Genomic DNA, 18,046 nt, shown 5'->3' on the forward strand with positions numbered 1-18,046 from the left:
GCTGGCAGAATTGAAGTCATGACTCATGATGTCGCTCACCCGGTAGAGCGCTGGGAGTGCTGGCCCAGCATGCACTAAGCCATCAGTCCAACCTTTGGCACCACACAAACCAGAGGTGACGGCACAAATCTACAATCCTAGCACTTGGGAAATCAAAGCATGATCAGAAGTTCAAGGTCATCCTCCACATGCAATGAGTTAGAGGCTAGCCCGAGCTACATGAGATTGTTTCAAAATAATTATAATAAATAAATATTAAAGAAAAGAAAACAACTTGGATCCATGATTAAGCCCTTTTAAAATTCTATTTCCTCGGCCACTGAGTCATCCTTGACATTTCCTTTAGAATATAATCCCAGAGTAATAAAAGGCCTCAGCGGTATTTTTACATATTTTTGGTAGCACTTAAGGTGGTGCAAAGGTCACACTCAATGACAATCAAGGGCACCTTGCCCAAACCTGTTATAAAAACAACTCACTTTGGCCCAACAAGGACAAAGACAAACAGCCTAGAGCCAATGACACACAACTCCCAGGGGAGAGCTGGGCAAACAAAAGAACTCCATTTGCTCTGACACCTCTTCCTACTCACAGGCCTAGAATACTAATGTCCCCATGCTGAACATGGAAGACACCATCCTCTCCCCAAAAGTAACAGTCTGCACAGCTTGGACCATTTCTAATGTATTCACTCAGTCCTCATAAGAACCGTCTGAGATATTTTCATCCCCATTTGGCAGACAAACTGAGGCACCACACATGGCAGACCTGTGACCATACAACAAATAAAAAGAAAGTGGATAAAAATAAAGAGTCTGGCTCCAAAGTTCGTATTTTCTCCACTATGTATATATATATGGCTGTAATTAAATGATTTTAAAAATGTGTTTTTAAATGTTATGTATTTTATAAGCAGTTTTGTGTATACGCACTGACTCGTTACGCCTCAGAAGCTGTCTACCCTACCTCAAATCTACCTCATCTCCACAGCCTCATTACCAGAGCTTTTAAAGAGATTCTTGTCTATTAATGACCACACAGCTTTCTTCCAGTATCAGCCAGACTCCTGACACTGAAAAGCCAACCTCATAATTGGTCACGATTTGAGCCATTTCTGTTGTTTGGGATTTCTCTAAATGAACTCAGTTTTTACCTTAAAAGAAATTTTATTACACTGTGGTAAGACAAGGATTTCCTCTCAATCCAAACAGATGGTGGTACTAAAGATAAATAAGATGCCAGCAAAACAATGTTAATCGAGCCCTCCCAGCTCTTCTGCCACCATGGCTGACAAGAAAGCTGCCTTTGGCGACGCGGTGGAAGAATGTGTGATCAATGAGGAGTACAAAATATGGAAGAAGAACACCCCTTTTCTTTATGATTTGGTGATGACCCATGCCCTGGAGTGGCCCAGTTTAACTGCCCAGTGGCTTCCAGATATAACCAGGCCTGAAGGGAAAGATTTCAGCATTCATCGCCTTGTCCTGGGAACACACACACATCTGATGAACAAAACCACCTGGTGATAGCCAGTGTCCAGCTCCCAATTGATGATGCTCAGTTTGATACATCACACTATGACAGTGAAAGAGGAGAATTTGGAGGTTTTGGCTCTGTCCGTGGGAAAATTGAAATAGAAATCAAGATCAACCATGAAGGAGAAGTAAACAGGGCTCAGTACATGCCCCAGAACCCTTGTGTCACTGCAACAAAGACTCCATCCAGTGATGTGCTTGTTCTCGACTACAGAAAGCATCCTTCTAAACCAGACCCTTCTGGAGAGTGCAACCCAGATTTGTGTCTCCGTGGACATGAAAAGGAAGGTAATGGTCTTTCTTGGAATCCAAATCTCAGCGGGCACTTACTTAGTGCTTCAGATGACCATACCATCTGCTTATGGGACATCAGAGCAGTTCCAAAAGAAGGAAAAGTGGTAGATGCAAAGACCGTCTTTACAGGGCACACAGCAGTAGTAGAGGACGTTTCCTGGCATCTGCTCCACGAGTCTCTGTTTGGGTCAGTTGCTGATGATCAGAAACTTACGATTTGGAATACTCGTTCAAACAATATTTCCAAGCCAAGCCACTGGGTCGATGCTCACACTGCTGAAGTGAACTGCCTATCTTTCAATCCCTATAGTGGGTTCATTCTTGCCACAGGATTAGCTGACAAGACTGTTGCCTTGTGGGATCTGAGAAATCTGAAACTCAAGTTGCATTCCTTTGAATCACATAAGGATGAAATATTCCAAGTTCAGTGGTCACCTCACAATGAGACTATTTTTGGCTTCTAGTGGTACTGATCATAAGCTGAATGTCTGGGATTTAAGTAAAACTGGAGAAGAACAGTCCCCAGAAGATGCAGAAGATGACCCACCAGAGTTGTTGTTTATTCATGGTAGTCACACTGCCAAGATATCTGACTTCTCCTGGAATCCCAATGAACCTTGGGTGATTTGTTCTGTATCAGAAGACAATATCATGCAAGTGTGGTAGATGGCAGAGAACATTTATAATGATGAAGACCCTGAAGGAAGTGTGAATACAGAAGGACAAGGATCCTAGACATGTCTGCACTTGTGGTTTAGACTCCCCTTGTTTTCCTCTGAACCCTGAGATGGATTGAGACAGACTTTGTTCAGCTCTCCGGCTACAATAGGTGCCACCAACAATATTATTAGCCCAAACCACGGGGGTTTTCTAATCTTAACTGGGGGACTTAATTCAACAAAGCCACAGACTTATATTTAAATTTTTCTTCAGGAATTTTCTAGTAGCAAACCAGGTTTAAAGCATCTTCAGAAATGGGGGATATTACGTGTGATTATTTTTCTTCTTAAGCTATATCCCCAAGTTTTTCAGATTCTCAAGTAAGAGGCCAGAGTGGATAAGGAATAGAGCCAAGTGAGGTAGGTGTCTAAGCCATGAGTATAACTATTGCAAGACGTCGTTTTCATTCAGGACTTAGGGGAGAGTCAGGTCACAGAGTTGAGAGTCCTCACACCTGGCTTTCCAGGATGCACACTTCCTATGGAAACCCGAGTCTTGGTTTCTTTAGTTACGACAACGCGGTCCCCCTTCCCCTTGTATTTTTGCTCATTAGTGTATTGCTTGAGCTGTTTCCATATTATTCCTTTCCTTTCTGTGAAATGGTTTTTGTTGTGTGTGGGTTTGTTTTTGTTTTTGTTTTTGTTTTTGTTTTTAACTTGGGACCACCAAGCTGTAAGGTATATGTTTTAAACTGACCATCATACCACCGGTGAACTGTCAAGTTGAGAAAGAGTGAATTGCTAGTTTCTCTTTGTTTGTAAAGTTAAATTAATCCTTGGTAAGAGTTGCTTTTCTAGGGGTTAGTCCTTGACCACTATAGTTTGATGCCCTCTCCATTTTGGTTGACCTGTCTCAGCATCGGGCCTGTTGCTCTCCATGACTAACTGTGTAAGTACTTATAATGGAATAAATTACTTTTCTATGAAAAAAAAAAAAGGGATGTTAATCATTTCCAGCTAAAGGTATTTGTAGTAGACCCAACACTAAGGTCCATCTATCCTGATGATCTTCTTCTCCCCTCTGCCTTCCCATCCCTTCTTACTGACACCAACAGCACACTTCCAGACATCGTCACACCCAGTGAAAATGAACTTGAAAAGGTGTGACTCTGCCTATGAACATACACCTTCCAATGGCATTAAGAACTGGGGGTGACACAAATGAAGTGTTATCTGCCAATTAATCAAAGGGTCCCAGCAGGATTTCTGTATTATGAGACACTACCACAGAGACACACAAAAAGTATTACTTCTAGAGCCAAGCAGTCAACAGTAAAATGATTGACAGGGGAGCTGGCTGGGTTGAGAGACGTGCCTGTGGAAAAGGCCGACCCCAAGATCAACAACAGCCAGGAGTGTGACAAGGGGCCTGGGAGAGACAAGAGAATGTTGGGCTACACAGTGATCCAATCAAGGCAAGAGAGAGAGGGATCCAACCTGCAGGGGGGGCCAGACAGACTACACCTGTGCTCAGGGAGCACGGGAGCATGGCTATTTAACATCCCGTGTTCCACTGAGAAAAAGCAATCAGGAATGTGAGGTATCCGAAAACGAAGCTATTACAGGAATGTGATCTCTGGCTTTAGAAAACTGCTGCCCAAACCCCTGGTTGTACATAGTCCCCTTCCTCACCCTACGACACTCTTCCCTTTATGTCCCCACCCAAGGCTCCTGTTCCACCACATACACTGCTCTGACATAAATTCGTTGTTTCTTTTTCCCCTGGGGGATACGGTTTTCTTTCCCATTTTGTTCACTGATGCATCCCGGCGATGTAAAACAGACACATAACAGATGTTCAGTAAACTGCATGAATTCATTAATTCTTCCGAAAATATTGTGGACTATTATAACTGGAAAGGAGGAAGTATAGGCGAAACTTAACTGACATTGAATGTTTAAATAATTACATATATATCTTACTCATCACACACTCTGACACTGAGATGAGTGAGATATTTTTCAATCTCAAATCTGCCATTTATATGCAGCTACACTTCTCAGAGAAACAGGCAAATTGAAAAATACACGCAGCTGAGAATAAGAGGAAAACATTCTAAGTCTGGGAGCACAACCAGCATTTTTCCGTGTGCTGTCATGATGACTAAATAAGAAAAAGTGGGACAAGCTTGCTACAATGCTAGTGGGCAGAGGTAGAGGCTGGAGGATGCCAAGTTGGAAACCAGACTAGGCTACATAGTGAGAACATGTCTCATAAAAAAAAAATTAAATTAAATTAAAGATATAAAGATAAAAATACATTAAAGAACTTTTCAAATCTGACCCATAATAGAAGTCTCAATGAATGAATGACCCATCCATCCTCATGTAATGTCATTACAGTTCTGTTTTTGTAAAGTGTCACTGGAGGAACTCATCGTGAATGAACAGAGCCAGCTCATACTGACACCAGATCCAAAGCTCTGCATTCAATGATGACAGTGGCCGTGTAACACTGGCCATGGGGACACTGGTAACCACTACTCTCTGCCCAGAGCTGGCAATTAACTCACAACCAGCACACTACTGAACACCCCTGAGGATCGAATCTGAGGCAACAATACAACAATGAATTCACAAGTAGTTTTTCCGGCTGAACCAGGAGCACTGCTTAAACAGAAACCAGAAGACAGCACTTGTCAAAGGCAAGTGGGAAGAAATGATGCATTGTTTTCCTCCAGACTCAACTGTTCTTCCAGCAGGAATTCCAACTGCTCACGTTTCCTTTCTCTCCTGCCACCATAACAAAAGTTTGGCCTTGGTCCCTCTATTCAACTGTGTCCTTCCACCTGGAAAGATTCTAAAACTGCAATGCATACGCAACTACACAAGTCTCTTGGGCACTTTCTAAATATACAGAACTTGTAAAGCCATTTTTTAAATATGAAAGGTGTAGTTCCACCTTTCAAAAACAACTACCTTCTCAAATAAAATCTAACCACAATAGGAGCTGTGGCAAAACTGCAACTTGTGATGTGTCTGTCATTACAGGCTGTAAGTAAAACAATGAGATCTTTCATTCAGATGAACCCTCAAAATGAATGAAATCATTATAATCAAAGATGCCGTCAGCATTAGCCCTATGAAATACAATTATAATATGTGAGTAGGACCTACAAACCTGTCACAGATCCCTTGCAGCAGTCAATGAAAAAAACCTGTGATAACAAACCTGCGTGTAGAGCAACCTCCTCCAACCTATTTATCTTTTCTCCTCCATCTAATTCAAACTTGCCTTACAGAGCAGCCTCTCACAAATCAAGGAAACTCCGCCTTCGCACAGGCAGAGAACACAGTGAAAACAGAAAGGTGTTTACATCTCAGAGTCAATGCAATCCACAGGACACAGTGCAAACACCATCTCCTCAAGCAACCTGACACCTTTTCATGCTTCAAAAGCCATGGAAGATTTAAACCACAACTAACATTCACAAACTAAACACTACAAACCACAAAACAGGCTTGGAATAAATCTTAGTGGTAGAGTACTTACTAGAAGTCACCAGGCCCTGGGCTGGGTCCTCAGAACCAAAAACAAATAAAAGGCCTTATAACATAAACCAACTCATGGAAATGACTCAGGATATGATGCCAAATGGTTACAAAAGAGAAAGGTGCCTGGGTCAGAAATTCCGGGTTCAGGGGGTATGGTGGCACAGCCTGAAGTTCCAACACTCAGAGGAGGCTGAGGCAGGAGGACCAATCTGGGCTACACAGTGAGTTCCATGCCAACCTGGTTATACAGCATGACCCTGTTTCAAAAAACTAAAAGGAAGGGAGGAAAAGTGGGAGCGATTTCAAATCCATCCTGGATTCTAGTTCAGTCTTTGTTTTACTAATACTAGTGACTTTGAGCAAGTTTGCTAAAAACTAATCATAGTTCCTTTCATCAAAGAGAATTTTTTTCTTGTGCATCTCATAGCTATCCTAGAAGACTAAATGACATTTAAAAAAAAATTTATCTAAAGTAAAAGTCAGGTTTTTCCCATTTTTGTCTCAGTCTTTCCGATACCCTCTGCAAGTCAGCTGGATGGACATTCATTCAGCAAAATGACCGCGTGGGTTCTGGTGGTTTCTTCATCTTTGAAAATTGTATGCTGGAGTAATCAGCATGCTAGAAACATAATAGCCTATGAGTGTATCTGAACCCAATTCTAAGTCTGAAGCTGTGTGTATGGAGGGAAACACTGTATTTTTTTATAAGTTGTGTTCCATTCTACTGTAAATCCATGTACATAGACACCCTAGGAGCAGCATGCTGACCAGTTATATCACATGTCTAAGTACTCCCTTCCCAATAAGAATCCCATCACACTTTAACATGTAGGTTGAGTATACCTTATATATACCTCAGACTCTTGGGAACAGAGTGCTTGCATATACAAAGTAAGATCTTGATAGTGTGACCCAAGTCTAGAAACAAAAATTCATGTATGGTTTACGCATACTTTATACAAATCATCCAAGGTCAATTTTATTCCATTTTTAAAAATAAAAGTAAAAAATAAATATAAACAAATCAAAAATACCGCACAAGAAAAAAACGATTTATGTTTTGGGATTTCCCAGTACTTTGTCATGCTGTGCCAGATTTTAAAGTATCTCAGATTTTGGGTTTTCAATTAAGAATTCTCAACCTGTCCCTCACTGGAGCTTCGAGGAAACATTCCAGGAAATGAAGGACATAGTAAAGAGCCTGAGAATCCAAGCATCTCCAGATAAAACAACCCTCACTGTGTTTTCTTTAGAAGGGCAAAAATGAGCATAAATCGCACAAAGAATTCATTGAATAGTGTTCTTTTTCAGTGAACATCTTCATCTGATTTCTGTATCATTTTCTGCTCAATCCCCCTTCTATGTACCTTAAACTAGCATAAAGAAAGCCTCACTGATGACCTATGGAGCATACTGTGTTCCAACTCCTTCACTATATTGTCCAACAGGAAAGGATTCCAGACACCCTGACCCCAACTTGCATGTAGCTAATAAGAGCAGCAGCACTACAGCTCCGAGGAAGTCGTGACCTCACACTCACTCTCCTTTTGCTAAGTGCACATTTACTAGTGACAATTTAGAACACACAGGAACACTGCCTTTCCTAGCAAGGATCACAGAACTACATTTTTAATGCATTCTGTAATTCTTGCTTTGAGAATGTGTAATGCACATTTACACGCCCCTTCCCACTTCGCAAAAGAAAACTATACCTCTTAATGGTAAAAGATAGGACACAAAATTCATCTTGACACAGAGGGAAAATGACATTCAACACTTTATCATCTATTGCTGTCTTAAAGCAAAAAGAGGCTGGAAAATTGCTGTATTCTTCAATTAGGTAACATATCACTTTCCTAAAACCAACTCCCCTGCAACTCTTCTAAAACAACAGACAGTTTCAAGTTATCAGGGCACCCACCGGCTGGCTCCACTTTGGAAGCTGCAACCCCTTTCAGTCCTACCTATAACATACATCATCAAGAATGTGTTCCTGGCGGCCTTAGAATCCACCTGTAGCAAAAGCTGACTGGCTTAGGAACAGACACTCGACAAGTTCTACCAACTAATCCTGTCTTCTGAGCATGTAAGTAAATCTGTCATATAATAAATTGGGGGACCCTGGGCTTTCCAAATTCTATCATGTAGGTCAAAATTCAGACAAAGATCACCTATGGAGGAAGATACTTTGAGAAAAGAAGAGATTCAATAAGAAACCTCGGAACTTTCTATTCCAGGTTCAAACCTTTCCTGAGACCACTCCCTCCGTGTCTGCTAGCTCTCCTTTGCTCTCTGTTACAGTCTTTTCTACTTAAGCTAGTATTTGGAACAAAAACTGATTGTTTCTATGGTTTAGATAAAGTACTACCCTATAGTATCCTACATCATCCTACATTTTCTTAATAATTCTATCTATTCAATAATAGTCCAGAAGAGCTGATATAAAAGAGGAAACACCACCATCTACATCTAGGTAGGATCTAACCAGAAAATGTTCTATTAAAAAGTGAGTATTCAGGGAAGTTTACATTTCTTTCAATAACTACCTTTGGAAACAATGTAACCCATTCACACATCCTCTCCTTGGAGCCTAGAGAGAGTACAGGGTGCAGTAGCAGCTAAACTGATAAGCATCTGTGGTCCCACAGTTTCATTCAGGGTTCCTGGCATGGTTGCAGTCAAAATGTTGTTTTGAAGTCATGTGGAGCTTGATCAAGATGAGGGATCTTTTCCCATGATGGACAGCTAATAAGGATATTTGCCAAGAGACCTGATTTCAGCCAGGCACTCCTCTAATCCCAGCACTTGAGAGGCAGAAGCAGGAGGATCTCTGTGAGTTCAAGGCCAGTCTGGTATACAAAGCAAGTTCCCTGGGTGGCTGGGGGTAGGGGGTGGTGTTGGAGGCTTGTCTAAGAAGAAATGGAGGAGGAGGAGGAGGAGGAGGAGGAGGAGGAGGAGGAGGAGGAGGAGGAGGAATTCCAAGGGTACACTGAAGTTGTGTTCTGAGCAAATAAAGTACGGGACCTGTATAACTAGTCTCTGTCACGGATGGTGGGAGCAGGCTACTGAGAAAGCAGCCATTGTTTCTGCCCTGGGACACAGGATGAGTTTCTCAGGAAAGACAAAAACAAATTCTAAAAAGGAATGAGGAACACTGTAATGACCAGGAAAACAGAGGAAACTCTTAGGAAGGGTTATGTTTCCCAGAATCTAGGGTGTCACAACAGGAACACCCTTAGAAAATGCCCTGAAGCGGAAGTCTGAAGTATATATAGCAGGCTAGCTAGAAAAATAATATGCAATAAGGAATATTCCAGATGGAGAGAAATGCATGGTTCCTGGGCAAAAGTTAAGGGAAGGGAGTAGTTGAAGGAACTGCGAGACATCCCATGATTGTCCTGTGAGAGGTGCAAGTGGCAAGAGGTGGAAGGGGTGGCTGGGGAGTTTGTAACGAACCTCACTGACAGGTGAGTCTAGAACTTGCCCTGAGGAACAGGAAGTGCTGACAGTGGTACAGATGAGCTCTGTAGCAGGAGACGCAAGAGGCTTTCCTTCTGCCAACACCACTACCGTGTAGATTTTTGTTCTGTTCCTTAGAGATGGGGTTCTCCCAAGGCTGCCCTGGTGAGCCCACAAACTCCCGGGTTCAAGTGGTCCTCTTCCCTCACTCTAAGTTCACTCTTCCGGAATGATGTCCAAAACCACCAAGTATGGAAGCTGGTCCAGCCCCTAGGAGAAAAGTAACACTGAAGAGACGCAAAGTGCTCCAGGAACCGTCGGGGCCAAAGGACAGACACTGGAGAGTACTTCCCAGGCTGTCACCAGTCAAACAGAGCAGCTGGGCAAGACCAAGAACTCTCTCACCAGCCAACACACAAAATCATGAGAAATGGCAAACCATTATTTCAAAGCCACCAGTTTTGCTGGCTTTATCAGTCAGCAACAGAAAAAGCTGGACGGCGTCAGGCAAGATTAAAAGGACCCCAACCTTCACCTTGAAACCAACACGGGGGAGTATCATAATCTATCAGCATCAAGGCTCCCACTTCCATATTGTGGATATTAAATTATTATGAATGAATAATAGTCGGATGAAAAGAATTGACTATAAAATACAAAGAAAAGTGGCAGGCTCAGGATTTCCAATGTTTCTGAAGCTGTTGGCAACCCATGGGTTAACCACAAATCTACTCTCACTTGGCTCCATATAGTATATGCAAAGAGAGTCCACGAACATATGGGTAAGTCATGATGGGGAAACCCAGCAGAGGCCTTTGAACCTTGATTGTCCCTTAAGTGGCAAAGAAAGCAGAGAAGAGTGAGGTGAGTTAGCATAGAGCTAAACGTGTTACTACACTAAGGTGCTAATCCACCAGTAGAGCAGAGAGGCAAACTGGGTTTGCCTTGCCAAAATAAAGAACATTCAGCACGCTTGGAATCAAACTGGGCTGTTTTTCTTTAAGTCTCTACACAGCAACTTTCCTCCTGGTGCTGGGTAAGTCTGTACTGCTTGCCAAAGCTCTCTTCCACTGGTCTCTATCAGAGACCCTCATTGGAAGGTGAAGAGCAAAAGAGGAAGGGGCCTGTATGCTGGAATCCAACATGTGAGAACTGTCCTGAGATTGGAAAACCCCAAGGACAGCAGCGTCACAACCAACAGTGATACTCAGTCCTCTCAGGCAACATGTGGCCAGCCCTTGCCCTAATGCTTCTGATCTTCAAGGTTAGGGTCTTTGTGTGTTTTGAGTGACAACAGTCTGGGTTCAGTTCAGGAAATCCTCTCCCTCCCCAGATGGCTCACCAGGAAAATTGTTTATAACTCAGCTTGTTCCTGGAGGTGACCTAACCCACTCACAGTTTGAGAAGGAACTTGCCTTTGGGGATAATGGCCTCCCTTGGCCAACCTGCAGCTGGTGGTTCAACCACAGAGCCACTGGCAGCCTATATAGCATGAGGCCATGAGAACATGTGTTTCCTGCATGGCCTGCATTGGAGAGCCACAACCACAACTCATCCTGCTTGGCCTGCTAAACGGAAGTTTTTAAGACCATTTTTGTAAGCGGAGAGGGTATTGGGTGTGCAACCCAGGGCCTCCTGGATCTAAGCAGGCAGGCGCACTGGCATTGAGCACCACCTCCCCCACAACCAAACTTTTGCTTCCATTGTAGTTAACAGAACCGTGGAGTACTGCATGATACAAAGAATGGGGAGAATACAAAGAAACTGTATCAAAATTCATAATTTTAGGGGTTGGAGACAAGGCTCAGCAGTTAAGAACAGACAAGGCTCAGCGTTAAGAGTACTACCTATTCTTCCAGTGGACCTGGATTCTATTCCCAGCATCCACAAAGCAGCACATGAGTGCCTAAAACTCCGGTCCTGAGGGATCAGCACCCTCTTCTGGCCTCCACAGGTACGGAGTACGTGTGTGTTACACAAACATGCATGTAGGCAAAACACCCACACATATAAAGTTAAAAACTGCTCAGAAGGTTGGTATTTTTACCTAATGGATGTTATTCTGTTAGATGACTGCATTAGCCTCTAAGAGTCATACATAGGAGAAATAGGGCATTCAGTTTACTAGAAATCAAAATGTAACAATTCCTTTTTCTTTTCTTCTCTTTTTTTTTTATTTAACTTTTTTGTGAAGAAAGTTTCATAATCAAGGAAATGTGAACAAAATAATAATCTATTAAGAAATGTTTGACCAAGCCAGGCAGTGGTGGCACACACCTTTAATCCCATCATTCCAGGCAGAGGCAGGGGGATCTCTGTGAGTTCCAGGCCAGCCTGGTCTATAGAGTGAGTTCCAGGACAGCTGGGGTTACACAGGGAAACCCTGTCTCGAAATCAATTTTTTTTAAGAAAATGTTTGACTAGATCTCTTGATCTTAAGAAATACATTCCATTAAAAAAATTTTTTCAAAGGAAATATATTCCACAGTTTTTATGTGTAACTGTCTATCCAATCGAGTTCAGACACATATAAAGTAGAAATTTTTACCTACTAAAAATTTTCTAGGACACAAGTGTGGTTCACTTGGTTGGTAGCATGCTCAGCTAGCATGCATGAAGCCTTGGGTTTGATCCCTAGCACCCATAAACCAGGCATGGTGGTACATGCCTGTAATCCTAGCATTTGAGTAGAAATCAGAGGTCCAAGGTCATCCTTGGGTACACAGCAAGTCTGAGGCCAACCTAGGCTAAAGAGACCTTCTCAAAAAATATATATATGTGTGTGTGTGTGTGTGTGTGTGTGTGTGTGTGTGTGTGTGTGTGTGTGTAAATACATATATATGTATGCATATATATTATTGCATCAAGTATCTAAGCTACAAATAAAAACAGAGCTCCTAAGATTAAAAGGGAATTTGATCAATGGATAGGAACAATTTATTTCAGTTTAACTAAACTAAGTCAAATCCCAAGCTAAAGCAAATGTTTCTGTAGATCAGGACTTTTAAATGAGTTTTGTTTGTTTGGGTTTTTTCTTGCTGCTGCTGCTGCTGCTGCTTTTGGGGAGGGGCTGTCAAACCAAACCCAGGGTTTCGCACAAGCCAAGCAAGTGCTCTACACTGGTCCACCCTACTCCCTGCACTCATTAATGGCTTTTGATAAATAACGAGTTCTTGTCTCACTTCCCTGCTCAAGATGACCAGAGTGCTACACTCAGACTAGGAATGAACAGAACGACCCCTAAGATCTTAAGATGACACTGTCGAAAACAACAACCTCCCCAGTGGTTACACGAGGGACCTGATACCATTCTCTGCATTGAAACAGGATGACTTAAAGCTCGGAATAAAATAATGAAAATAACACTATGCAGGCATTTCTTTACATGGAGACCTCGTCTGAAGATCACAGGTGGGACCTCCTAATCATCTAAACCAACAGCTGTAAGTATTCCTTGGTGTAACAATGACATGAGACTTATTTATAGTTTTCCTGAGACTCATTAAACATTTCCTGAAGTGAGACATCACTGAAGTCATTCCATTCTGACAGGCCAGCCCAGCACAAAGGGAAAGGTCCTCAGAGACAAAAGGAAAGGCTTCGCGGAGGGCAGTGCGTGCAGCCCTGTGTACTTTGTGCTGAGGATGCAACCACCGTAGGTAAACAGCAGGCACAGGTGTATCCTGCCCTGCATAACTCATTCACTCGGGAGAGCCACTGACGTAAACACCAGCACTATCACTTCTTTCTGCGACCTCTTCAAAATCATTTTAATACGACTATGCAGCTAAAGAGAAAAACAGAACTATGTCTGCTCTTACTTTAAACTAACATACATCGTTCATGGAAAGAGCTAACCAGATCATCGATCAAACATGCTCTTTGGACTTCCTGTGTCTCTAGAGTGATACAGGAAGAATCTTTTTATGTGCATCTCTTTTCAAAACCAAGTTCGTGGCTCCTCCAAGTTTCCACATTTCTGTGACTATTCACAGGAAACAATGCAGCCATACGATCTCTAGGATCAGAAAACGTGCACACTATGTTTTACCACCATGATTATTATTTTTAATTTATTCATGTTTACATTGTGGGGTAGGGGTGGGGTCTGTAGCCCCCAGTGCTAATCCTGGGCAAATTACAAAGAACTAAAAAGAGATGACTTGAGTTAGTTCTGAACACAGACCTGAGAATGGAAGCTATTCCAAGGAAACATTAAAAAGCCTTAAAGACATTTGTGATCTAAGGTCAGAGTAGTACTGCAATGGTGAACAGTATACTGCAGACCCATCAGAACCAGCAGTCAGGAAAAACACGAGCTAGATAAACTATCAGCCTCCACTCTGATCTGCCCCAGAATGTACACACTCACTGCATCAGACACTGAGAAAGGAAAGGGCGAGTGACTGGGGAAGAAGGTAACGCACTCAAGCAACACAGTATCCAGAACTCTAATGAGGGCTGGAAGCAAAGCTGATGTTACACCTGCGCTTCAGACAACTGTCACTCTTCATGACCCTTCTTACTTTGAATACAATTTTCTTCTGCTCCTGCCACTTTTCTGTGAGGCCAGCAACACGCAGCAGGACTCTAACCCTAACGCACAGCCATTGTCTTTTTCTTATTACTACTGTTAAATACAAAACCAAGGGGCTGGAGAGAGAGTTCAGCAGTTAAGAGGGCTTGTTGCTCTTATGAAAGACTCAGGTTTGGTTCCTAGCATCCACATGGTAGCTCCCTATAATAGTCTATAACTACAGTTCCAGGGGATCCTTAGCGTACATGATGCTCTGGGTTTTGTCTAAAGTGTTACAAAATAACTTTTTTCTGCTGTTATCTGAAGTATAAATTAACGTGTTTGTTTCCATTCTTCATATCAAATTCAGTGCATTGTTATACTGTTATGTTTCTTTTGATGCAGTAAATATAGAAATGATTTTCTTTTTTTGTCTGAACTCTCCTAAACACACTCACAACTTGTGGGAGAACGAAAACATTTCAGGAAATAGAACACATTTCAGGAAATGGACCCCTCCTCTGTAAGATGTGCGAATTGTATGTATTCCATTTACTCATACACTCAGACATTCTAGCTTGTAGTCCCTGTGAAGATTTCACTCCAGACAGTCGTGATTCATCCAACATGAGGAAAACAAAGCTTTTCGTGAGTAATGCACAAATTTAAAGACTTAGTGGTCAAGTGTTGTTTAACTCTGGATACCTTAATGAGAGTACAAATCTTAAGGATAATCTGTTAATTCTACACAATTCAAAATGCTGAGGTTTTTTGTGAAGTGGATTTTTACTTTTGACACTGAAAGTAAGTGTTGAGTATTGCATAGCTTAAGGAATCAAAGGTTGATTTTTTTATTTTCTCAAACAAAGAAAAGAAGTCACAGGAAAAAAACAGTCTGCTTGAGTCCATCTGAAAGTGCCGGACCACGAAAGTGCCTGACCAAACGCAGGGCACAGGGTAAGGGCCTGGGAGTCAGGAACCCATTCATCCATGTTTAATGGATGAATTTCCTTTAAGGAAAGGTAATGAAAAGTGACCTACAATTGTTTTCCACAGAGACGTACACTACTCTATAAATGCTCATGTCTTTCCCATGCCATGAAAAGATCCCTTTAAATATTATACATCTTCCATGCCAGAGACTCTAGCTCTAGAAAGAACCCTCAACTCACCTGGGAAACATTTCCAGAAAAGGTGCCGTGCCCATATTATCAATTTCTTGCATCATTACAAACTAAGGGAATGTGGGGCACAGGAAAAAAAAATCCCACACTAGGGAAATGGCTAGATAATAAAAATGTACAAAGTTTAAGCCAGGAGTCATGGCTCATGTTTATAATCCCAATGCTTGGGAAGCTGAGGCAGGAGGATCACTTTGAGTTTCAAGATCAGCTTGGGGAACGGGGCACCAATTTTGTAGAGTTAAAACATTTAACAGCTGTAAGTATTCATTATATAAGACACTCATTTATTATACTGAGGGCATTCAATATATAGTATTGTGGGGAAGGGAAGCGTGGAAGATAGACCATCATTCAGCCCTTTGTCATGTTCCAATACACAGGAAAAGCAACAGAGAAACTGGAAACACTGTGAGGCTAGGGCACGAGAGCTCAAGAATGAGGTAGCAAACAGATTTGCTGGAAAAGCCTTTCCTAAAATGCAGATTCTCTGGCCATTCACTCTCCCATACATGCTGATTGTGAAGTCCTGGAAAAAGTGGGACAAGAATCTGTGCTTAAAACCACCACGGCCGGGCGGTGGTGGCGCACGCCTTTAATCCCAGCACTCGGGAGGCAGAGGCAGGTGGATCTTTGTGAGTTCGAGGCCAGCCTGGTCTACAGAGAGAGATCCAGGAAAGGCGCAAAGCTACACAGAAACCCTGTCTCGAAAAACCAAAAAAAAAAAAAAACCACCACGACCACCCAGGAGACTCCGAGGTCACGGACCGTAGTACACCCATTCTAAGGAAAGGTCTTGAGTGTCTAGCATCTGAGTGTCAGGCCCAGGAGCGCAGCTACAATGCAGGAGCTTCTAAGCAGGGCAGTGGCAGCTTAAAAAATTTTTTAACGTTAAGATCACAGTTCTCAAATACTCTATTTTTAATGCAGAATCAAAATATCACTGTGTTCTAATTCACTTTTCACTTAAAACAAAGAACACATAAGCAGCTCTCTGGGTTGGACCAGCCTCCACAGACACTAGCAAAGGCTGAAAATAACTGGTACCAGAGTATGAGTACCCCCTGGGGTGGCTATCAGCACGAGGCCCTGGCATTTCCTGCCATGCCTGCTAACCCTGGCAGTACTGCCTTCCCAGGGAATTGAAGACTGGAACTAGTAACCAGAAAGGGCAGAGACAGAGAAAGAGCGAAACAGTGCTACTGTCGGCATTTGTGGGTACAGGGGAAGGAGGATGGCACGGCTCCCCGCTGACATCCTTGGCAACCCAAGGAGTTCCCTCAGAGTTTCAGGGATCTTGGCTGAGGGCAAACCAGGACTGGTGGCTTCTTCTGGGTTAGCCAGTTATGAAGCAGATTTGGGGATTAAAGATCTTTGAGTACAGGTGTAAGAAGGAGAACTAAGGGAAGGCACTCAGAAGACAACAGCACACCCCAGGTGTGGCCATGAGTTCCGGGGGGAGAGAGGCACCACTCATTGTTTGTGTAACAGTCACGTGTGTGATTTAGGTGGGGCTTGGGGTTATTAGCTTATTATCACTGGGTGCTTCCTGAGGGGAACTGGATAGGATGACAATCGAAAAGGTAAAAGTCAAGCACATGACCGGATACAGGAAGACAAGATGCCTTTACTGCAAGCGAGTTCAGCTCTGAGAGCCTTGAGGAGCTGTCCAGTTTGATGTGAAATTGGCACAAGCTAGAGACATTTGGGGAGAGGGAGCCTCAAATGAGAAAACACCTGCACTAGATTAAGCAGTGGGCAAGCCTGTGGTGCATTTTCTTAATTGATGATTGATGGCAGAGGGCCCAGCTCACGTGACTGTTATCAATAAACAGCACTCCTCCACGGTCTCTCCATCAGCTCCTGCCCTGACTTCCCTCAGTCATGGACTGTGACATGGAACTATAAATCCTTTTTTCCTGAAGTTACTTTTGGTCATGGTGTTTCATCACAGCAATAGAAACCCTGACTACGGCACTCAGGCAAGGCCTGTGGAAAGGAATGGGGTCCTACACAAAGTCATATACATTCCGCCCGGGGCACTGATACTGTAAAGTGTCTATGTATAAAATGAACATGAACTCTGTGCTGACGGCTTTCACAGCATATGTTCATTGTGCTGGACTTCTTGCTTCTCAGCTGGGGTGACGCTTCAGCCAGACCCTAGCGTGACGAACTCCTTCCTCTTCTAATGTCCCCATAAGTTCTCTCTCCACCTATCCCCACTCATTACTTCACTCCCCAAGAAGCCCAAGGTGAAATACTTCTGCAAACCACAAATCCTCATCGCCACTCCCTGGTGGTTGCTGCTGCTGACCTTGGCCGTTAGAAATCACTCACCCTTTGCAACATTTCACCATGCGTTTCCTAATCTGGAACACTCCAACTTCACTGCACGCCGGCTGGGTCAGTCCTCTTCCAGCCGCTTCTTTAGGTACAAATTTCAGCAAGCTTTTCCAGGTGAACGAGACACGGAGCCAAGGTGGCAAAGAGATTCAGCAGAGACCAAAGCAGCTACCACTATTTGTCTTGGCAGTGACATTCGGTGAGTTGGTTATGTCATGTGCCCACAAGCCTGTTTTCAGTAACTCATTTCCTGAACACTGTATCCTAACTATGCAGGCCGTCGTGCATGCATCTGCACATGGGCATGCTGCACACCACATACACAAGAGCTGCCATGGACTTCAAGGTAGGCAGAGCAGGAGACAAGAAAATGATAAACAGAGTTCAGTCGATGTGGGAGAAAACACGTAGGCGTTTAGAGCTGTTTTATCATGTGCGTATTAAGAAGGCACAAGAGAAAAGCAAATGCTGAAGAAATACATCAGCTAATGAGTTTACACA

The 18,046-nt window shown here is 42.9% G+C and overlaps 1 protein-coding gene and 1 pseudogene across 30 annotated transcripts in view; one reads left to right on the forward strand and one right to left on the reverse strand.

Moving 5' to 3' along the window:
- Magi1 (membrane associated guanylate kinase, WW and PDZ domain containing 1) overlaps positions 1–18,046 on the reverse strand; it is a 656,033-nt gene that overhangs the window by 544,738 nt on the left and 93,249 nt on the right. The gene's annotated exons all lie outside the window — the stretch shown is intronic.
- On the forward strand, positions 1,256–2,607 carry LOC128099831 (histone-binding protein RBBP4-like; annotated as a pseudogene).

Source organism: Peromyscus californicus, unplaced genomic scaffold (genome assembly GCF_007827085.1).
Source record: "Peromyscus californicus insignis strain IS unplaced genomic scaffold, ASM782708v3 Scaffold_6__1_contigs__length_162567912, whole genome shotgun sequence".
Lineage (NCBI taxonomy): Eukaryota > Metazoa > Chordata > Mammalia > Rodentia > Cricetidae > Peromyscus > Peromyscus californicus.